At 45.1% G+C, this 23,640-nt stretch overlaps 1 long non-coding RNA gene across 1 annotated transcript; it reads left to right on the top strand.

Annotated features, from left to right (window-relative positions):
- Positions 1-10,407: 10,407 nt before the first annotated feature.
- Positions 10,408-23,216, top strand: LOC129443996 (uncharacterized). The gene is made up of 3 exons (XR_012368716.1): positions 10,408-10,638; positions 21,380-21,462; positions 22,249-23,216. It is a non-coding gene; the product is annotated as an uncharacterized lncRNA (long non-coding RNA).
- The last annotated feature ends 424 nt before the right edge of the window (positions 23,217-23,640 follow it).

Here is a 23,640-nt window from a genome sequence, read left to right on the forward strand (position 1 = left end):
TCATGGTGCTTTCATTCTTCACTCATTCATGTCAGTACAGTCTGCACACCAGCGACATCTCGTGGACTTTGATTGTATTTCATCAAATGAGTCATTTTGGACCAAACCTGAACTCAAAAGTAATATTTAATACATTTATAAACTGATGATTTTACCCCTGCTGATGTAAAACATTTCTGTTAGTGTTGATGTAAAACTAAGAGTAAACACAAGATGTCAGAATTTATGTGTGAAACAGGTCGAGTCATTCACTGTCTCTCTTTCATCTTTCTCTGAATCTCTCTCTCTCTGTGACATGAAATAAACATATTCAATAATCTAAACTTTACTGATATTAATTGTGAAGACATCAATTGTATGTCGCTTACAGTCCTACTGATGACTGTAAAGATGAAATGAGCGTAATTTACAGTTTTAATACAGTGACATAAAGTTTAATAAAATTATGAACTTGACATTTCAGGTTTGGTCTATCGCTGTTGATTATCTGTCAGACGCTTTCTGAACGGCAGAGTCGAACTGCGCCATCTAGTGGACAAACACAAACTTTATAATACATTTACAATAAAACACACGTTAACCCTGACCAGTCTACATGAAGGTAAAGAATTAGTGAGGGGTAAGTGTGTCTACATTATTAAGAAAAACAGTGATGAACAGACAAATACAAAGCACGATATGATGTCAAAGGTTAAAGTCAAGAGAGAGGTGTGAACCATGACGAGACTTTTTCTACAACTGCCAGTATGACGAGATACTGAAACAGAAAACAGTTCAGGAAAATATAATTGTTCCTCAAATGGATGTAAAGACAACATATTTACACGAGCCAATAGAATGACATTTATATGAAACAACCAGAGAATTACGAGGTAAAATCTCAAAGTAATACAAAACTGATGTGTATAAACTGAAAAAATCACTGTATGGACAGCTGATATAATTGATAGAAGAAGTACTACAAGTTACTGCATTAACATGAACAAAAATGATCCATTAATCTCATGAAGACTAAAAGACAGTCTACTGTTACACTGTCCACATGTGAAGCTGAGTTTATTCAATTCAATTCAATTCAATTTTATTTATATAGCGCTTTTCACAATACTCAATTGTTTCAAAGCAGCTTTACATTAATAGAAGCAGTAAAAGCACAGAAAAACGACAGATAGCATAACATAATACACAATAGCATAAGCAGTCAAATTTGCTGCGGCTATGACGCGACATTATGAGCGAGCATATTACTAATGTAACGTCGAGAAGAAGAAGCTAAGTTAAGCCCAAGCAGGCTACCTCCCCGGGGTAAAAAACCCCCTAGGAGAAAAAAAACAAAAACCCCGGGTTGTTTAGCCGAGGAAAAAAAAATAAAAGTCCTAGGAGGGAAAAACCCTTGGGAGATATACATGTATATACACACATATTAACGGATAAGGAGCTTAAGCGGAGATTAAGCAGAGATTAAGCGGATATTAAGCGGGTCCTGCCGGTGGTCGTTGGTCAGGCATCAGCTGGGCATCACATTGAAGGACGACCAGTAGATCAGAGGTGTGCCGACTTCCACATCCACCGGAACTGGGTCTGTTTGTCCCATTGTCCTCAGGGTCAATGGGACCCAGGGACGAGACAGGGAGAGAAAAACAAAATCATATTAGCGTAGGGGCCGTTCACATGTAATGCAAGTGTCACACAGTGATGTGGTTGAATCAGCTTAGTTTCAGACAGACTAACTATTGCGGCATAATTATATTATCCACAGTTAAGGATTTTGCAAATTGGGGGCCCACTGCGACGGTATATATGGTAACTAAGGGTCACCTTCCGATTTTTAAGAGAAAATGAAATCTGTCGACCCGTTTGACTAAGGCCTGTAACCCCACTGTTGTCGTTAATGCAGGTTCAGTGGCAAACGGGTCTATATTGCATACTATTTAAAAGATCACGAAAAAACGCCAACATCGCAACCTGACCATACGTGTCAACCCGTTTGACTAAGGCTGGAGGCCCCACTGTCGTCGTTAATGCAGGTTCAGTGGCAAACGGGTCTGTATGGCATACTATTCACAAGACACAAGAAAGCGCCAAAATCGCAACCCGACCATACGTGCCAACCCGTTTGACTAAGGCTGGAGGCCCCACTGTCGTCGTTAATGCAGGTTCAGTGGCAAACGGGTCTGTATGGCATACTATTCGCAATAGAAAGAAAGCGCCAAAATCACAACCCAACCATACGTGCCAACCCGTTTGACTAAGGCCAAAAGCCCCACTGTCGTCGTTAATGCAGGTTCAGTGGCAAACGGGTTTGTATGGCATACTATTCACAAGAACACGAAAGTTCCAAAATCGCAATCCGACTATAGGTTAAGATAAGATTTTTATTTATTTATTTGGTTGATCTGTGTTATGACCGCGAGTGCTTTGTTCCGTACAGATAACTATTTCGAGTTAAGTACTTTTACTAGACAAATTATGCGAATGCTTTGTTGAAGAGAAAAGTTTTAAGTCTAGATTTAAAATTATCGACTGTGTCTGATTCTCGGACATCGGTTGGTAAATCATTCCAGAGCTTAGGGGCTAAGTAGGAAAATTACCTTCCACTTTTAGACACTTTTGATAGTCTGGGGATAATCAAGAGACCAGAATTTTGCGACCGTAGTGTGCGTGATGGATTGTATTCTGATAGTAATTCTCTAAGATATGAGGGTGCTAGGCCATTTAAAGCTTTGTAGGTGATTAGTGATATTTTAAATTGTATGCGATATTTAACTGGTAGCCAGTGTAAAGATGCCAGAATTGGGCTTATGTGGTCGTACTTTTTAGATCGAGTAAGTACCCTTGCGGAAGCGTTTTGAACTAGCTGAAGCTTGTTTACTTGATTTGCATGGCATCCCCCGAGTAGCGAGTTACAATAGTCTATTCTAGAGGTCATAAAAGCATGGATAAGCTTCTCTGCGTCAGATGTAGACAGTATATGGCGTATTTTCGAGATATTTCTAAGATGGAAGAATGCTGTGCGGCAGACGTTGGCGATATGACTATCGAAGGATAAGTTGCTGTCGAACATCACACCTAAGTTCCTAACCGTGGAAGATGGCACCACAGTGCAGCCATCTATGTGCAACTTGTAATCTGACATATTATGTTTGTAGGGATTCGGTTCAATAATAAGTATCTCTGTCTTATTGGAGTTCAGCTTAAGAAAGTTATGTGCCATCCAGTCACTAACATCGCTAAGGCAGTCTGTTAGCTTAGAAAACGTGTCTGTTTCGCTGGGATGTGAGGAGATGTAAAGCTGGGTATCATCCGCATAGCAGTGAAAACTTATGTTATGTTTCCTGATAATGTCTCCTAGAGGTAACATGTATAACGAGAACAGGATAGGACCTAAAACCGATCCCTGCGGTACACCGTATTTAACCAGGGAGTGATATGACTCTTCCTCGTTTACATAAACAAAGTGATAGCGATTGGTTAGATACGACCTAAACCAGGCTAGCGCCTGACCACTGATACCAACATAGTTTTCTAGTCTATTGAGTAAGATTGTGTGATCTATTGTGTCAAAGGCTGCACTAAGGTCTAATAATATAAGAATTGAGATTTCACCACGATCGGATGTTAATAGGAGGTCGTTTGTAACTCTAAGCAACGCTGTCTCTGTGCTATGGTGGGGCCTGAATCCTGATTGGAACTTTTCATATGTACTATTATTTGTCAAGAATGTGCGTAACTGGCTTGCCACTACCTTTTCTAATATTTTCGAAAGAAAAGGGAGATTTGAGATTGGTCTAAAGTTATTAAGCTCTCCCTGATCAAGCTGCGGTTTTTTAATCAGCGGTTTAATAACTGCTAGTTTGAAAGCTGTTGGAACGTATCCTATTTCTAGCGATGAGTTAAAGATATTTAGAACCGGGGTTGACACTACAGGGAATACCTCTTTAAGCAGTTTTGTGGGAACGGGGTCTAATATACAGGATGATGATTTGGATGATGTAACTAGTCTAGAGAGCTCATCTATTGTAGTAGGTTTAAATGAATCAAGATGTTCGTATGGTAGTCTAGTGTTAAGTGAACTAACGGGTTGAGTGGTGGCTGCCTGGGTAGCTACGATGTTTTCCCTTATAGCCGTAATTTTGTTAGAAAAGAAGTTCATGAAGTCGTTACTATTGTGTTGAAGTTTACTATTGTGTTGAAGTTTACTATTGGTTTCTGTTTGTTCTTTATTTCTAGTCAGTTTTGCAACGGTGCTGAAGAGGAAACGAGGGTTATTATGATTCTCATTTATAAGCTTGCTAAGATAGGTAGATCTGGCGATTTTAATAGCCTGTCTGTATTGTTTAACACTCTCTTTCCATGCTGCACGCCATACCTCTAACTTTGTGCTTCTATAATTTCTTTCCATTTTCCTAGTTGCCTTTTTGAGTGCTGCGGTGTGATGATCATACCATGGAGCTGGCGGTTTTTCTTTGATTCTCTTTTTTTGAATGGGCGCAACGGCATCCAATGTGTTAGAACAGACATTGTTTAGGTTTTCTATTACAATATCTAGATCGTCAGAGTTAACTGCTACATGTTTAATTTGGGACAGGTCTGGAAGAGTGCTAATAAATCTATCTTTAGTGGTGGAAATTATTGTTCTGGCTAATCTGTAGCATGTTGTGGATTGAGTGATCCTATCTAGAGGTACAGTGTATGACACAAGGTAATGGTCAGAAACTGCATCACTCTGAGGTGATATTTTGATGTCATTAATATTGAGCCCGAGTGACAGAATTAAGTCTAATGTGTGCTTACGAGTATGCGTTGGCCCTGTCACGTTTTGTCTAATATTGAGAGAATTTAGAACATCCATAAATGCACGTCCTAGTGCATCTTTTGGGTTATCCACATGAATATTAAAATCACCAACGATAAGAGCTTTATCTACAGTGACTACAAGCTCAGACAGGAAATCTGCTATTTCTTTAAGGAAATCTGCATGGTGGCCCGGAGGTCTGTAGATTGTAGCTAAGGCAAAAGAGAGCTGTTTGTGGTTACGATCGGTTATTTCCATATTTAACAACATTAGTTCGAATTATTTAAATTTTACTTCAGATTTTTGGTTTACTTTAAAAATTTTGTTGTATATTGTAGCTACACCACCCCCTCTCCCCTTTAATTGAGGTTCGTGTTTATAATAATAGTCTTGTGGGGTGGATTCGTTTAAACTAATGTAGTCGTCTGCTTTAAGCCAGGTTTCTGTTAAACAGAGTGCATCTAAGTTTTGGTCTGTAATTATTTCATTGACAATAGGTTCTTTATTGGTAAGCGATCTAATGTCAAGAAGGCCGAATTTTAACATTCGAGGTTCATCTGTTAAAGTATTGTTTTCTAATTTTATATTAATCAGATTTGTACCAGATGTGGCAAGCGGTGCTCTGTATTTATTTGTTCGGGGAACAGATACAGTTGAAATGTGTTGATATTCTGGTAAGATTGACTCGAAGTGCTGGGATATAAGTGATCTTGACATATCACGGCAGCTAACAGATGGACGGTTAAGCCGATCCGTCTGTTGTCTGACTTGTACCCTGGATAGTCAGACTGTATTCGAAGTAAGACTATTGGTCAGATTTATAGAGAGAATCGCCCTTCCTTCCTGAGATGGATGGAGGCCATCTCTCTTTAGCAGGTCAGGTCTCCCCCGAAAATGCTTCCAATTGTCTATAAACCCTACGTTATGCTGAGGGCACCATTTTGACATCCAGTCGTGAAGAGACAATAATCTACTGTAAGTGTCATCCCCCCGGTAGGCGGGGAGGGGACCAGAGCATATTACATTGTCTGACATTGTTTTAGCAATTTCACATATCTCTTTAATATTATCTTTGGTGATCTCCGACTGGCGGAGTCTGGTGTCATTCGTGCCGGCGTGAATAACAATTTTAGAAAACTTACGCTTAGCATTAGCCAGCACTTTAAGTTTTGATCTAATGTCTGAAGACCTGGCTCCCGGTATACAATCGACTATGGTGGCTGGTGCCTCAATGTTTGCGTTCCTAAGTATCGAATCTCCAATGACCAAGGCACTTTTAACAGACGTCTCAGTCGCTGTGTTGCTTAGAATATCGAACCTGTTTGAAATTACCAGGGGGGTCTTGGGTGGGCACCGGAAACGACTTTGCCGCCTGACAGTCACCCAGTTAGTCGGCCCCCTTGACTCAGATGATGGAACCGAGCTATGTGTATTACGTTTAACACTAGGCGCACCCGAAACAGTGTTTGTAGCATTAGCGGTATTAGCGTTTGTAGCATTAGCGGTATTAGCGTTTGTAGCATTAGCGGTATTAGCGTTTGTAGCATTAGCGGTATTAGCGTTTGTAGCATTAGCGGTATTGCTGTCATCAACTAGCGTTTGGATGCGCGCTTCTAGTTCTGCAATCTTCTCCGTCAGCCTTACTACTTCAATACACTTAGCACAAGTAAACCCCTCTGTGCTGATGGAAGAAGCTAAACTGTACATGTGGCAAGTAATGCAGGTTACAATAACAAGCGGAATCTTACCGCTTTCATGTTGGGTGATGGCGTCTTCGGTCACCTGGACGCGGTCCGTGAAGCTACATCGCGAGGGAAGCTCACTCGCAGCACGCCCCGATCGCCTGCGGACGTCTGTAGCCAGTGTGATGTGAGGCAAGCTGAATCTGCGACGGCCGGGCAGCGGCTCCTCCACGGCTTCCCGATCGCTTTCATTCTGGGCGATGGCGTCTCCGTTCCCTCGAGCGCGGTCCGTGAAGCTGCACCGCGTAGGGTGTTCGCTTTTTGCACTTCTCGGTCGCTTGTGGATGTCTGGAGCCTGGGTGAACTGGGCGCTGTACTTCGCGTAGGATCTGCGATAACCGGGTATCAACTGCTCCACAGCTTCCCGCTCAGGTGAGGACAGGTCTGAATAGCATACAGTGGATGAGTCCGCCATTAGATCGGCAAAATGGTAACTAAAACCGGCACCTGTGATGCTAGCGGGCTATATGCTAACACTGGGTGTTTAGCAGTGATAAATCGTTTCACGTGGTAGTACTGCTCAATAGTCGTCACGGTAAAGTATTCTTGAGATAAACGAATATGTTATATTATATAAATAGGAACAAGGTAGTCAGAAAATAGGATTTGGATGATAAACTCGACGGAGCTCTGATGCACGACGCTCACTCTCACTCTGACTCTGACTCCATGTTTATGACATTAACTGTGACTGTACACGAGTGTTAGAAAACATTGATGGACTGAAATATCAATCTAGAGTTTATGAAGACAATCAGGGTGTCATAGCGTCAGCAAAAAATCCTGTCAGGTGTAAACATGTGGACATTAAATGTCATTTTGTGATAAAGGAGGGCAGAATTAGTCTGAGATACTGTCCAACTGATCATATGATTGAAGATATACTAACAAAACCAGCAACAAAGATCATGACATTTAACTCATTTATGTTTGCTGTATGAATTTTCTTCTGTTGAAATGATCAAATAGAAATGTGAGTGTTAAGATTTATAAGTATTGTGCTCTCATTTATATTTGATTTGTTTAACTTTTATTTTTGTGTGCCAGCCAATCACATTGCAGAGTGTATGTCATGTGACCTAATCAGTGACTGAATGAATTTTCATTTTCATGATGGTAGTTTGTGAAGTTGTTACAGGATAAATTTCCAACCATTTGGAATGAAAATCTACCAAAATCTTTCTCAAGGGTCCTGTATAATCCACATGTGTGACCAGCAGACATCAGATGATCACAGCCAGAACGCTCGTGTCGATGGTGCCGGCCGGTGATCAGACCCACACTCTGTGTCTGAGTGTCAGTACCCGATCCGTGCCGCCTGCCCAATCTGTTTTGCGCATGCGCATAATTGTGCGCATGCGCATAAGCTCAACTTGTTTTACGACAGTTTACGACCCTACCTGATCTGTTCTACGCATGCGCGACAACCGGAGTTTAAAAATAGTGAAGAAATTTGTCATATAAGAACACCGGCGAACATATGGAGGCTAAGTGACGGAAATGTTCGTTCAAACGTTTTTAATGCAGATATACAGGCGTCTTTATGCATAAACAACAAGGTCACTAAGACATAATATACAGTATTTCATATCAGCATGTAGTTAGCTAGACTAGCTGGCTGGTTAGGCTTACAATGAAATGCGGTGTGTCCGGTTACCTGAAAACTTTGAGTGTTTAAACTAACATTTATTTGATGGTGTATTGGCCCTGACTAGATTCGTGTGACATGTAGGCTAAACCACAATCCTTGTTGATACCAGAGGTGGACACTACTTAAGTATTTTACATAAAAGTAAATGTTTAAGTATTCCTTTTTTAATCAGTGTTTTACTTTGGAAAACATACATTCCAAACATATTATCATAATTTTTACTCCACTACATTTCATAATTTCAAGTGTTTGGTTTCCCTACTAAATATCCAGCTAAAACCAGCATAAGCTGGTAGCTGTTTTTTTGCTGGTTTAAGCTGGTCAGGCTGGAAGACAGCTGATCCACCAGCTTTGCCAGGCTGGGAGGACCAGCTTAAACCAGCCACCTTAAAGCTTATGCTGGTTTTAGCTGGATTTTCCAGTAGGGGTGTATTTTAATCTCTATCTTTTTATGTTTATCTAACCCTCTATGGCATGACTTTTTATTTTTTGGGGAAAAAAATATTTCACCTCACTTTTTGGGAGCTTGGGGGTCACTGATAAAATATCCATCATACAATTTATCCCCCCACCACCCCTGACTCAGAATTTACTTTGTTGCCTCAGGGCAACATTGTGCTACAATGGTATAAAAACACCAAGGTTTTTTATATGCAGGTTTTCCATCCATGAAAGTTTGTGAATCTGGGAGGAAAAATTTAAGGCCCTGGGAAGTTTTTGAAAATATACATACATAATTACAGGTCATTGAATGTATTTTATGCAAGAAGATTTCTGGTAAAAAATCCATATTATTCCCTGTGTAGTGTAGGATAATATCATACAGTTCTAGCCTTTTAAGCACACGTGCTAAACTGTTCAGTTTAAATGCTTATATCTTCTGTATGCGAATGTTGATTCATACCAAAATGCTTTTTTGCATAGTTGTGTTTGACACTTGAAAACGTCTCGGGTTACGTATGTTACTGTTGTTCCCTGAGAAGGGAACGAGACGCTGCGTCTCCCTTGCCATACTTCCTGCGTCCCTGTAACGTCGTCAATATTTCAGATAGCGATATACTTCCTGGCACCTGCGTCACCCTGTCTTTGTTGTTTAGCCTCACCATTGGTTGAATTTGATATACACATTCAGACGCACTTACCCCTGGAGGCGTCCCCAAAGTGTCACCGCACTGACGCAGCGCGAGTTCCCTTGAAAGGGAACTGTAACAATGTATCTGTAACCTTGTTCTCCCTTGAAATATGTCCCCACATTTAGACTCTGAATTTGAGGGTATTGGACCTGGAAAGTCCTTGAAAGGTCCTTGAATTTGACGTTAACTAAGGTGTGGGAACCCTGTATATGATAAATATATGCATTAGAAAAAAAAACATCAATCACAAATGATTATAGCCAAACATGAACACTACTAATTGTAACTAACACTGCATGTGTTAATGTTTTCCACATTTACATATAAACATATAAACCAACAAATGTGTGCATGTGTTTGTGTGTGCGTGCGTGCATGTGTGTGTGTGTGTGTGTTTGTGTGTGTGTGTGTGCGTGTTTTTATGAGTGTGTTATGCATCATTTTGGGATGATTTTGCCGGAATAAAAGTGGTCTAACTGCACAATGTTGCCCATAAAACTAATTAGTCATGTTTGTGATTAAGTGGAATCATTTGTGATTGATGTTTGTTAGAGTTAAACTTTCTAATGCATATCTTATCAGATAAAAAACCTTGGTGTTTTAGTACCCTTATAGCACAACGTTGCCCTGGGGCAACAAACAAAAAACACGGTCTTAGTATGAAAATAAAAACAAAGAAAGTCTTCAGACAATCAAACATACTTCTTTACATACTGATGCACATACACATATTTTTTTCTGTAAAATTATTTAAATTTAAAAATGTTAAAAAGTGATATTTATCCTGGCAATTGGTGGCACTGCATCCCATGTGGCTTTGCTTCCAAAAGCATGGCTCCACCCCCAAAACAAAAGGTCACAACCACTCCAGCCCCTCATTTCATTGGAGAGACATGTCAGGTGATATTATACATATTTTTTTTTTATAAAAAAATTAAAGTGTCGGTGTGAGGCTCAAAAAGGTAGTATGTTGCCTGAGGGCAACACTGTGCTGTAGAGGGCTAATTTATGTTTATTGTTTTGTCATGTCATCTTTGTTTTAGTCCCTTTCATTGTCTGTGCATGTCACATTAAAAATGTGCAATATAAATAAAGTTGATTTAATTTGATTTAGTCTTTCATCATTGTATCTATGTGTTAACATTGTAGCAGCGTATGGTGAGTCAAGATATCTTTTTTTAGTCATTTGTATAAAGGACCAACATGGACCAGTAGTTATTTCATGCTGCCCTTCGGCAGTACCTACTAAGTGGGATGTCGATGTCGCGGTTGACTGGAAGAGAGTCATGCGGGTGGCCAACCACTTCGTTGTAGATGGTAAGTTAGTTGAGATAACATTGGACAGACAGACAGAGAGACCAATAAATTAATCAATCATCTCTTTTTCAGACAATCATCTTTTGTATACTATTATTTTCTTTTCAGTGTTTTACATCTGCTCTTGGTTGTTTCCATTTAATGAATCTTGCACTGCATACTATTGTTTGCTTTGTGACAAATTAAATGTTATGTTTGTAGGTTTATGTCACATGGTGACGTTTTGAAGGGTGGAACCGGAGGTAAGAAGGATGAGTTCCGCCCGGAAGGAAGAAAAACATCGGAACTTCCGGGTTTGTCCCGAAGCCCAAATCAGCCGGTATTAGGTGCAGGTGGGGGTAATAATGGAAGCGATCGCTGATAGGACACGGAGGAGGAAGAGCCGCAGATTTAAGGAGGTTTGAAATCACAATCGGGGCGTCTTGATTGTGTTTCTCTGTGGTGCCGGTGTTGGTGTGCTGTTGGCTGTGTTGGAGGCTGGAGAGCGACGATCTAGTTCCCTTGGGGAAGAAAGAAATAGGAAGAGGTGGATGCTTACCGTGAGGAGGAATTTATACGAGGATAACTGGGTGAAGAAAGCAACATGAGACGGGTTGACATGTGAGTACAGCTGGGATGGTGTAAATACGTTGCAGAGGTGAAATCATTGTGCGTGTGTGGAGTGTCTATTTATAGTTCCGGCCCCACCGGAGGAGTAAGCGTGGGTGAGCTGATGGACGTCTAGTGTATACGGAGAACAAATCCAAAAGTGATCGCTTTCCACCTTCCCTGTGTGTTGGAAATTTCGGCCGACGAGTCACAGGAGGAACCTGAGATTTCCTGTCTATGTCCTTACCTCACAACGAGTGTGTGCGTGTGATGCTGTGGGTGAGTCCCGATTTTCAATTTGTGTGTTTTCACTGAGGCTTGCAGTGTAGTGCTGTGCTTTTCTTTTGGAGATTAAGACTGTTTCATCTCAGAGGCTCCGTGTGAAAATAACCATGTGTCGAATTGACCAGCACAGTGGATAGGAACTACTTGCCTATAACACCAGTGTGATTTGTGGAGAAACCAGAAAGCCCAGTTTGTGAGTTACGCACTTCTACGAATGTAAACTTACCTCTGCTCTTAGCAACCCTGTGCAGAACGGTCCTAAACCCCAAGTTGTGAGTACTGTATGCTATGTGATGACCATTTACCTCTGTCCTCAGTGAACCTGTGGAGAAACCAGAAAGCTCAGTCTGTGAGTTACGCACTTCTATGAATGCAAACTTACCTCTGCTCTTAGCAACCCTGTGCAGAACGGTCCTAAACCCCAAGTTGTGAGTACTGTGTGCTATGTGACGATCATCTACCTCTGTCCTCAGTGAATCTGTGGAGAAACCAGAAGGCCCAGTCTGTGAGTACGCACTTCTATGAATGCAAACTTACCTCTGCTCTTAGCAACCCTGTGCAGAACGGTCCTAAACCCCAAGTCGTGAGTACTGTATGCTATGTGATGACCACTTACCTCTGTCCTCAGTGAACCTGTGGAGAAACCAGAAAGCCCAGTCTGTGAGTTACGCACTTCTATGAATGCAAACTTACCTCTGCTCTTAGCAACCCTGTGCAGAACGGTCCTAAACCCCAAGTTGTGAGTACTGTATGCTATGTGATGATCATCTACCTCTGTCCTCAGTGAATCTGTGGGGAAACCAGAAAGCCCAGTCTGTGAGTTACGCACTTCTATGAACACAAACTTACCCCTGCTCTTAGCAACCCTGTGCAGAACGGTCCTAAACCCCAAGTTGTGAGTACTGTATGCTATGTGATGATCATCTACCTCTGTCCTCAGTGAATCTGTGGGGAAACCAGAAAGCCCAGTCTGTGAGTTACGCACTTCTATGAATGCAAACTTACCTCTGCTCTTAGCAACCCTGTGCAGAACGGTCCTAAACCCCAAGTCGTGAGTACTGTATGCTATGTGATGACCACTTACCTCTGTCCTCAGTGAATCTGTGGAGAAACCAGAAAGCCCAGTCTGTGAGTTACGCACTTCTATGAACACAAACTTACCTCTGCTCTTAGCAACCCTGTGCAGAACGGTCTTAAACCCCAAGTTGTGAGTACTGTATGCTATGTGATGACCACTTACCTCTGTCTTCAGTGAACCTGTGGAGAAACCAGAAAGCCCAGTCTGTGAGTTACGCACTTCTATGAATGCAAACTTACCTCTGCTCTTAGCAACCCTGTGCAGAACGGTCCTAAACCCCAAGTTGTGAGTACTGTATGCTATGTGATGATCATCTACCTCTGTCCTCAGTGGATCTGTGGAGAAACCAGAAAGCCCAGTCTGTGAGTTACGCACTTCTATGAATGCAAACTACCTCTGCTCTTAGCAACCCTGTGCAGAACGGTCCTAAACCCCAAGTTGTGAGTACTGTATGCTATGTGATGATCATCTACCTCTGTCCTCAGTGAATCTGTGGGGAAACCAGAAAGCCCAGTCTGTGAGTTACGCACTTCTATGAATGCAAACTTACCTCTGCTCTTAGCAACCCTGTGCAGAACGGTCCTAAACCCCAAGTTGTGAGTACTGTATGCTATGTGATGATCATCTACCTCTGTCCTCAGTGAACCTGTGGAGAAACCAGAAAGCTCAGTCTGTGAGTCACGCACTCCTACGAATGCTAACTTACCTTTGCTCCCAACCAATCTGTGCAGAGAGGTTCCAAAGCTCCAGTCCGTGAGTAACGCTTGCTATTGCGGACAACCGACCCCTGCTTACAGCCAGGCGGCGAGGAGAAGCCAAGGTTCCAGAGCCGGGGAGCCATTCTAGCTTTGGATTCATTGTGTCTCTTGTGTTCTGCCTCCAGGACAGCGGAGGGCGCCACGGACAACAGGGAAACCCCCAGATAGGGACCTGTCTGGAACCAGAGAGAGAAGCAAAGTGTTTTAAAGTGTCCTTCCCCTTTTTCCCTTTCCCCGTTTTTTAACTATTTAAATAAAGTTGTATTTTAAACGTAGTATACTTGTCTGTCTGGTCATTGGGGTGGTCTTGGGAACCTCCTCGAGGTGGAAACTAGGTAGGGGCGTGACCCTTTAGCTATCTCGGGTCCGCCCCGGCCGTGACAGATTTGGCGTAGTCGGCAGGATTCCACCTCGAGTTGAGCGACCAGGGCCCTCCAATGGCCGACGACGAGTTGCCCGAAGCCCCACCCCACATTGTGCCCGAGAGGCCCGAAGCTCCGCAGCGTGCTATGCCCGTGTTCCTAGGAAACCCCTGGGTGCAGAGATACGGTGGGGTAGAATCAGATGTACGTTTATCTGAGTGGAAGGCCCAGATTGAGTACCTGGCCGGCCTACAAGGGCTGAGCGCCATCCAGCAGCAACAGTTCGTGATAAACTCCCTGGAAGGGGAAGCTCGGCGCGAAGTGCAAGCTGCCCCCGAAGCTGTCCGAGCCACCGCCCAGACTATTTTTCAATTCCTCACTGATTTATATGGTGACGCCACTCCTGTGGCTGTCTTGCGAGCCCAATTTTTTAATTGCAAACAAGGCCCCCGTCAATCGATTAGAGCCTTCGCACTAAGACTGCGTGAGCAATTTACCCGCCTACAGAGACGTGAGGACCACGGGCTGGGAGATGAGGAAACCCTGTTGAGGGACCAATTTTTGCTGGGGCTGAAGGAGGGCCCCGTGCGCCAGAGCTTGAGGGTGCAGTTTCGAAGAGACCCCGCGCTCAGGTTTGAGGACCTGAAGAAGGAAGCCATAGCCCTCGAGGGCGATCAAGTCGAAGTAAAGGACGCCCCCGTGTGTGCGGCCGTAAGCGGCCCCGCGGCGACAGCCCCAGGAGGGATGGATTGGAAACAAGCCCTCAAGATGGAGCTCTTGAGAGATGTGAAGGAACAAATGGCGGAGCTGTCAAAAACTCTGGTTGAGGAGCTGCGCTCGGGACGTGGTGGGCCGGAGGATGGTCCCACCCCCCGAGAACGAAGGTACTCTGAACAAGGCCGGGAGATGGGAAGACGACCCTACCAGTCGGTGCGGCCTCGGTTCGAGTGGGACAACCAGGGGAGGCCGATTTGCAATCGCTGTGGGACACCGGGGCATATTAGTCGACAGTGTGGCCCCCGAAGAGCTTCTGAAGGGGGTTTTTAGGTAAACCGGCCACAGTGGGTCATGTGGCCGGGGCCCCTTTTTGCGACCCATCCAGTAGAGTAGCGTCCAGAGACACGATGATTGGGCTTAGCCCAGTAGCCGAGGTCCAGGTATGCGGTGTGACGATTCAATGCCTTGTCGACACGGGGTCCCAGGTCACCCTATTTTCGGAAAGCCTGTCTCAGGAACTGTTCGGAGCACGGAGCGTGCAAGAAGCGGAAGCCCCTTGGCTCACATTGAAGGGGGCAAATGGACTGGAGATCCCTTATATCGGCTACAGGCTTGCCGATCTGGAGATTTATGGGGTTCGAGTACCACAAAAGGGAGTCATCATCGTGCAGGATCATTGCCTCGGCAGACATAGGGCCCTCATAGGTATGAATGTTCTCTCGGAGTGTTGGGAGGAGCTATTTCGGGCTATGCCCGTTCAGAACATACCGAGGGCCGAGCGAATGGGCTGGGAACGTGTGGTTGCCGATTGCCGCCGAGTTCAGTTGGCTAAGAGCCGGGCGGAACGAGAAGAGGTAGGGCGAGTAGCCTGTCGCTATGCTTTGTCTGTGCCCGCTGAGAGCGAGGCCATAGTGTGGGCTAGAGTCCCCCAACGACATCAGAGGCCCAAGGGCTGTGTGCTGATCGAGCCCCATGGCGACTGCACGCAAGTCGAGGTGGCACGAGGACTGGCGGTGGTTCGGCGAGGAAAGGTTCCGGTAAAGGTTCGTAACGAACACCCGTATGCCGTACAGTTGCACAAACATTTACGTCTGGTTAAAGTAACCACTGTTGAGAGTCACCAGGTACGAGACGGTGGTGATGTGAGCTTCCGCCAGACCCGGCCGGCTGTAGTTGAGGTGGCCCTTACCCAAGCAGACACAGTGTCGAGAACAGCAGGGAGAAGGATGCCTGGCCACTTGGTGGGGGATTCCTTGAAAGGCGAGGAATTGGACCCCGCACAGGCCGAACAGCTGCAGGAACTCCTGAAGAGGTGGCAGCATGTGTTTTCCACCCACGAGGAAGATTATGGCTGCACTACGGTGGTGAGACATAACATTCCTACCGGAGATGCTGGACCGAGTCGGGAGCGGTATCGGCCGATACCCCCCACATTATACACCGAGGTCAGGACGCTGTTGCAAGGTATGTTGGACCAAGGGATTGTGCGGGAGAGCAGCAGCCCGTGGGCAGCCCCCATAGTGCTCGTACAAAAGAAGACGGGGGCATGGAGGTTTTGTGTGGACTACAGGAGACTGAACCAAGTCACCAAGAAGGATGCGTTTCCCCTACCTCGCATTGAAGATTCGCTAGCCAGTCTGACTAAATCCGCCTGGTACTCCACGTTGGATCTGGCTAGTGGTTACTGGCAGGTGCAAGTGGAGGAGCGGGACCGGGAGAAAACCGCCTTCACGACCCCCTTCGGACTTTTCGAGTGGGATCGGATGCCTTTCGGTCTTTGCAACGCTCCGGCCACCTTCCAGAGGCTTATGCAACGTTGTCTGGGAGGTCAGTTGATGGAGTCTGTGTTGGTATATCTTGACGATGTAATTGTCTATTCCCCAGATTTCGAGACTCACCTCCAGCACTTGGAGCAGGTGTTTGGAGAGATGGAGAGGTATGGCCTCAAGCTTCAGCCCGAAAAGTGCCACCTGCTGCGGAGAGAGGTCAAGTTCTTGGGGCATGTGGTGAGTGCCGCTGGGGTGGCTGTAGACCCGGAAAAAGTGTCGGTAGTACGGGACTGGGAAGCCCCCAAGACGGTGAGACAAGTGAGGTCATTTCTGGGCTTTGTTGGGTACTACCGACGATTCATAGAAGGGTTCTCCAAAATTGCCAAACCCTTAAACCAGCTGCTGGTTGGAACGGGGCGGCCACGGGGCCGAGGATCACCGGCGGTAGAATGGAGCCCAGAATGTGAGGTGGCCTTTAGGGCATTGAAACAAGAACTGCTGCAGGCTCCAATTCTGGCATATGCTGACTTTTCTAAACCCTTTGTGTTATACACAGATGCAAGCAACCTGGGTCTGGGAGCAGTACTGGCACAGCGGCAAGATGGAGCAGAGCGAGTGATCGCGTACGCTAGCCGGAGTCTCCACCCCGCGGAACGGAATGACTCGAACTACAGCTCGTTCAAGTTGGAGTTATTGGCGTTGAAATGGGCATTGACGGAGAAGTTCAAGGACTACCTGTGGGGCGCCAAGGTAACGGTCATTACTGATAACAACCCTCTGGTACATTTACAGACCGCCCGGCTGGGCGCCGTGGAGCAGCGATGGGTAGCTCAGTTGGCGAATTACGACTACGAGCTGCAGTATCGCCCTGGGCGGGAACACACCAACGCCGATGTATTATCCCGGCTGCCGGCAAGGAAAAGCCCATGGGGCATGACAAGTACGGGAGAAGAACCAGTAGAAGAAGAGTTGACGGTCGGGGTTGTGGAAGCACCCGGGAGCCAATCGGAAACAGTGCCCGTGAGTTGGGGGTGGGATCCCAGCCGCTGGAGCACCCGACAACAGGAAGACAAGGAACTTCGGAATGTGAGCAGGTGGGTGAAGCAAGGACGACGGCCGACCCTAGCAGAGAGACAGGAACAGTCAGAGGTGGGTCGCAAAGTATTGGGGCAGTGGGGAAAACTAACCATGCGTGAGGGTGTGTTGTGCAGGACAGCTCGAGACCCAGGACTAGGCGAAGATACCTGCCAGATCGTGGTACCACCAAGCCAGGTACGAGCCTTGGTGACGGCGTACCACGACCAGATGGGACATCAGGGACAAGAACGCACGTTGTCCCTGCTACGCAGGCACTTCTATTGGCCAGGGATGGAGGCCTCGGTGAGTGCGTTTATCCAAGCATGCCCTAGATGTACCTTGTTTAAATCACGACAGGAGGTACGAGCACCCATGGTCCCTATCAACGCCAAGGCTCCCCTCCATATCGTCGCGATGGACTACCTCACACTGGGCCGGCCGATGGACCGGTATCAGAATATACTAGTAGTTACTGACTTGTTCACCAAGTATGCTTGGGCGATCCCCACCCTAGATCAGACGGCAAGTACGACTGCTGCCGCATTATGGAGAACGGTATTCCAGCCATTTGGGTGTCCGGAGTTTCTCCACTCGGACCAGGGGCCCAACTTTGAGTCTCGGATAATCCGGGAGTTGTGTCAGTTGTACGGCTGTACGAAGACGCACACGACCTCGTACCACCCTCAGGGAAATGGAGGATGCGAGCGATTCAATCAGACCTTGCTGGGGTTACTGGGGACACTAGACCAGAGGCGCCAGGATGACTGGGTGAGTGCGTTACCTAATTTGCTGCAAGCCTACAATAATAGCGTGCATAGTACTACGGGGTATGCCCCCACTTACCTGATGTTTGGCAGGCACGTTCGGTTACCCACCGACTTATTGCTGGGAGCTACCGGGAGTGAAGAAGGAGGAGGTGTGACCGAGTGGGTGGGCCGACACCATCACCGCCTGCACTTTGCTTATGAACAGGTCACCAAACGCATTCAGGCAGCCGGAGCGAAGAACAAGCGGTTGTACGATCGGACGGCACGAGAGGCCCCCCTGCTCCCAGGAGAAAGGGTCCTGGTAAAGGACAATCGGAGGCCGGGAAAAGGGAAGCTGAGCGATAGGTGGGAACCCAGGCCGTATGTTGTTCTTAGTCAGCAGAGACCGGGACAGCCAGTGTACACGATCAGGCCGGAGGGGAAGCCCGGGCCAGAACGGGTGGTTCACCGGAACATGATCCGCCCTTGTCCGAACTACCCACCTCTACCCACAGAACCAGCCCCCAGAGAACCGGCACCTGTGGCCCCCTGGATTGGGGGATGGGCAATAATCCCTGGTGGTCCGGCCGATGCACCCGTTCAAGAGCCTCCAAGGGAGCCAGAGAACCTACCGGCCGATGTACCCGTCCAAGAGCCTCCAAGGGAGCCAGGAGACTTGCCGGCCCAAGCCGAGCCGGAACCCCCTCCACGACGGCCCCAGCGGGAGAACCGAGGGCGCCCACCGGTCCGATATGGTGAGTGGATCACAGAAAGAGGTTCTAGGGATGTCACATGGTGACGTTTTGAAGGGCGGAACCGGAGGTAAGAAGGATGAGTTCCGCCCGGAAGGAAGAAAAACATCGGAACTTCCGGGTTTGTCCCGAAGCCCAAATCAGCCGGTATTAGGTGCAGGTGGGGGTAATAATGGAAGCGATCGCTGATAGGACACGGAGGAGGAAGAGCCGCAGATTTAAGGAGGTTTGAAATCACAATCGGGGCGTCTTGATTGTGTTTCTCTGTGGTGCCGGTGTTGGTGTGCTGTTGGCTGTGTTGGAGGCTGGAGAGCGACGATCTAGTTCCCTTGGGGAAGAAAGAAATAGGAAGAGGTGGATGCTTACCGTGAGGAGGAATTTATACGAGGATAACTGGGTGAAGAAAGCAACATGAGACGGGTTGACATGTGAGTACAGCTGGGATGGTGTAAATACGTTGCAGAGGTGAAATCATTGTGCGTGTGTGGAGTGTCTATTTATAGTTCCGGCCCCACCGGAGGAGTAAGCGTGGGTGAGCTGATGGACGTCTAGTGTATACGGAGAACAAATCCAAAAGTGATCGCTTTCCACCTTCCCTGTGTGTTGGAAATTTCGGCCGACGAGTCACAGGAGGAACCTGAGATTTCCTGTCTATGTCCTTACCTCACAACGAGTGTGTGCGTGTGATGCTGTGGGTGAGTCCCGATTTTCAATTTGTGTGTTTTCACTGAGGCTTGCAGTGTAGTGCTGTGCTTTTCTTTTGGAGATTAAGACTGTTTCATCTCAGAGGCTCCGTGTGAAAATAACAATGTGTCGAATTGACCAGCACAGTGGATAGGAACTACTTGCCTATAACACCAGTGTGATTTGTGGAGAAACCAGAAAGCCCAGTTTGTGAGTTACGCACTTCTACGAATGTAAACTTACCTCTGCTCTTAGCAACCCTGTGCAGAACGGTCCTAAACCCCAAGTTGTGAGTACTGTATGCTATGTGATGACCATTTACCTCTGTCCTCAGTGAACCTGTGGAGAAACCAGAAAGCTCAGTCTGTGAGTTACGCACTTCTATGAATGCAAACTTACCTCTGCTCTTAGCAACCCTGTGCAGAACGGTCCTAAACCCCAAGTTGTGAGTACTGTATGCTATGTGACGATCATCTACCTCTGTCCTCAGTGAATCTGTGGAGAAACCAGAAGGCCCAGTCTGTGAGTACGCACTTCTATGAATGCAAACTTACCTCTGCTCTTAGCAACCCTGTGCAGAACGGTCCTAAACCCCAAGTCGTGAGTACTGTATGCTATGTGATGACCACTTACCTCTGTCCTCAGTGAACCTGTGGAGAAACCAGAAAGCCCAGTCTGTGAGTTACGCACTTCTATGAATGCAAACTTACCTCTGCTCTTAGCAACCCTGTGCAGAACGGTCCTAAACCCCAAGTTGTGAGTACTGTATGCTATGTGATGATCATCTACCTCTGTCCTCAGTGAATCTGTGGAGAAACCAGAAAGCCCAGTCTGTGAGTTACGCACTTCTATGAACACAAACTTACCTCTGCTCTTAGCAACCCTGTGCAGAACGGTCTTAAACCCCAAGTTGTGAGTACTGTATGCTATGTGATGACCACTTACCTCTGTCTTCAGTGAACCTGTGGAGAAACCAGAAAGCCCAGTCTGTGAGTTACGCACTTCTATGAATGCAAACTTACCTCTGCTCTTAGCAACCCTGTGCAGAACGGTCCTAAACCCCAAGTTGTGAGTACTGTATGCTATGTGATGATCATCTACCTCTGTCCTCAGTGGATCTGTGGAGAAACCAGAAAGCCCAGTCTGTGAGTTACGCACTTCTATGAATGCAAACTACCTCTGCTCTTAGCAACCCTGTGCAGAACGGTCCTAAACCCCAAGTTGTGAGTACTGTATGCTATGTGATGATCATCTACCTCTGTCCTCAGTGAATCTGTGGGGAAACCAGAAAGCCCAGTCTGTGAGTTACGCACTTCTATGAATGCAAACTTACCTCTGCTCTTAGCAACCCTGTGCAGAACGGTCCTAAACCCCAAGTTGTGAGTACTGTATGCTATGTGATGATCATCTACCTCTGTCCTCAGTGAACCTGTGGAGAAACCAGAAAGCTCAGTCTGTGAGTCACGCACTCCTACGAATGCTAACTTACCTTTGCTCCCAACCAACCTGTGCAGAGAGGTTCCAAAGCTCCAGTCCGTGAGTAACACTTGCTATTGCGGACAACCGACCCCTGCTTACAGCCAGGCGGCGAGGAGAAGCCAAGGTTCCAGAGCCGGGGAGCCATTCTAGCTTTGGATTCATTGTGTCTCTTGTGTTCTGCCTCCAGGACAGCGGAGGGCGCCACGGACAACAGGGAAACCCCCAGATAGGGACCTGTCTGGAACCAGAGAGAGAAGCAAAGTATTTTAAAGTGTCCTTCCCCTTTTTCCCTTTCCCCGTTTTTTAACTATTTAAATAAAGTTGTATTTTAAACGTAGTATACTTGTCTGTCTGGTCATTGGGGTGGTCTTGGGAACCTCCTCGAGGTGGAAACTAGGTAGGGGCGTGACCCTTTAGCTATCTCGGGTCCGCCCCGGCCGTGACAGTTTGTCCATGCTGATGGCTATGCAGCATAGTTGAAGCAGACCTGTCAGAAAACTTCTCTAAGGTGCTATGAATCCTATGACTAGTAAGTAGAACCTCAAACTAATACATTGCTATTCAAAGGTTTACGGTTGTGGTTTATTTATTTAAAATGCACCAATTTCATTGCTAAAAAACAACGTTATCTTGTGTATTTGGTATAATACAATGTGTTTGCGTATTTTCTGGTTAAAAAAATATTTTTCACACACCGTACATTTTTGTAGGTTTAGATTTCCCTCTCCAACTCATTGATTTAAAAAGCTCTGTGTCCCTAATTGACCAGCTAATCTGTACATTGTGACGCTCCTTACCATGTTTAAAAAAATTGCTCACGATGCAATGCTAACAGGAGTTAACTTACAGGCCAAAGTGGGAAGAATTATAATAATGTCGGTCTTGGCTACATCACCAATCCCAGGAAGTAAACTGTTGCCTACAATCCGTGTGTTTGTTGTAGTACAAGAAAAGATTTACATTGGAGACGATAACTTGTGTCATCGTTTACTTTGGGGTTTGTACCTTTTAGCATATTGTTAACATTTACTAATACACACCAAAGGAAATGCAAAAAAGTGAATCAGACTATAGTTGCACTTTAACAAAAACAGTTAAACTGTTTTTTAACAAAAACAGTTAAGAGTTTACTCCTAAACTCTACCAGTCTTAATTAAGAAAAACACCTCTTCTAAGCCAAGCATTCACATACACATCTTATGACCTTGTTCTCCAGTGATGAAATAAGAAGTGCACGTAAGCTTTTGCTTGAAATAATATGAACCGCAGTAATCCTAATCCTTCAAATTTTCCTTTCCTGTTTTTTTCCCATCAGGATACGCATCCTAAAATTACTAGAGGTTACGGAAGCTCCTTTTTGGATCCAGCTTCATTTATGAAGACTTCAGATGATGCCAACACTCACAGAGACTCAAGATGATGGCAACAATAGATGAAGCAACACCCACAAAGACTTTAGATGATGGCAACTATAGATGGACATACAAAATTGCCAAATATAATATTGTAATTACTGCCCCAAAGCGCAAGTTTGCAGATTTTTAACCCACTTTATATTGTTACAAATACAATAGATGCTAACATTTGAACAGAAAATGTTTCCTCTTTATTCTTGAGTTAATTGTGCTGATTTATTCCCATTTTTTTTATCCACAATACTTTGCCAAAAGTTATTACAGACATTATAACAATACAAAGTGGGTTGAAATTCTGCCAACTTACCCTATAATGATAATTGTCTTTTAACTGAACATGACTTTAAACACATGACTTGTATTAACTTAGAGCTATTGTGAAATTAATATTGTTTTGTTTCCAGAACATTCTCCTCAGTGAGTCACTGTTACCTCGGACTGATTAAGGGATTTTTTTGTAACCTTGAAACATGCATTGGTTTTATTATGGTCAAACTGCAGATCTGCAGATTTTGGTACCATGGTTCTACTAACGTAACATTATAGTAATGCTGGAGTGAAACTGTGGTAACCATATTATTTTAAATCATGGTAAAGTTTGTGGTTACTAAAATGCACTACTATATGCTGTTGTAAGAGCATGATTATTTTTTATTTATTAATAAACCATGGTTGATTTTATATTTACCGTGGTTTTACTGCAAATTATGGTAAAAAATTATAGATAACTTTTGCATGGGTACAGAAAAAAGTGTAAACTGAACGTTTCTATTTGTAAGTCATGTGGTTAAATGCATCTGATAAATGTAAATGGATTTGTATATTTATTCTGTTTACTGAAAATAATAAATTTGCAGTTGCTATTGTATATTGTTTATTATTGTGTTAAAAGACATTTTGGTTAGTGATTAAACGATTATGAACCATGAGCCGCTGTATGTTAGCTGGGACGCGGTTTTGGATAATTGCCTTCATTTAAATATGTCTTTAAAAAAGTCTTCGTTTAAATATGTTTAAAAAAGACTCTTTATTAACTACACAAAAGTGTAGCCTACAAAAATACGCTGCCAGTTGTTATGCTTGGCCGTAAAGTGTTTCAACGCATGCGTGGTACCAATCGCACAGTGAAATGGTGACGTTTTCTACTACGCAATTATGCGCATGCGCAAAACAGATCGGGCAGGCGGCACGGATCGGGTACTGACACTGAGCTGTGATACGAGACAGAGCTGTGATCAGACCTCATATCTGATCATGTGACAGTCTTTGTGTCTGTAATGTCTCTCCTTACA

The sequence above is a fragment of the Misgurnus anguillicaudatus genome, unplaced genomic scaffold (assembly GCF_027580225.2).
Source record: "Misgurnus anguillicaudatus unplaced genomic scaffold, ASM2758022v2 HiC_scaffold_33, whole genome shotgun sequence".
Classification (NCBI taxonomy): Eukaryota; Metazoa; Chordata; class Actinopteri; order Cypriniformes; family Cobitidae; genus Misgurnus; species Misgurnus anguillicaudatus.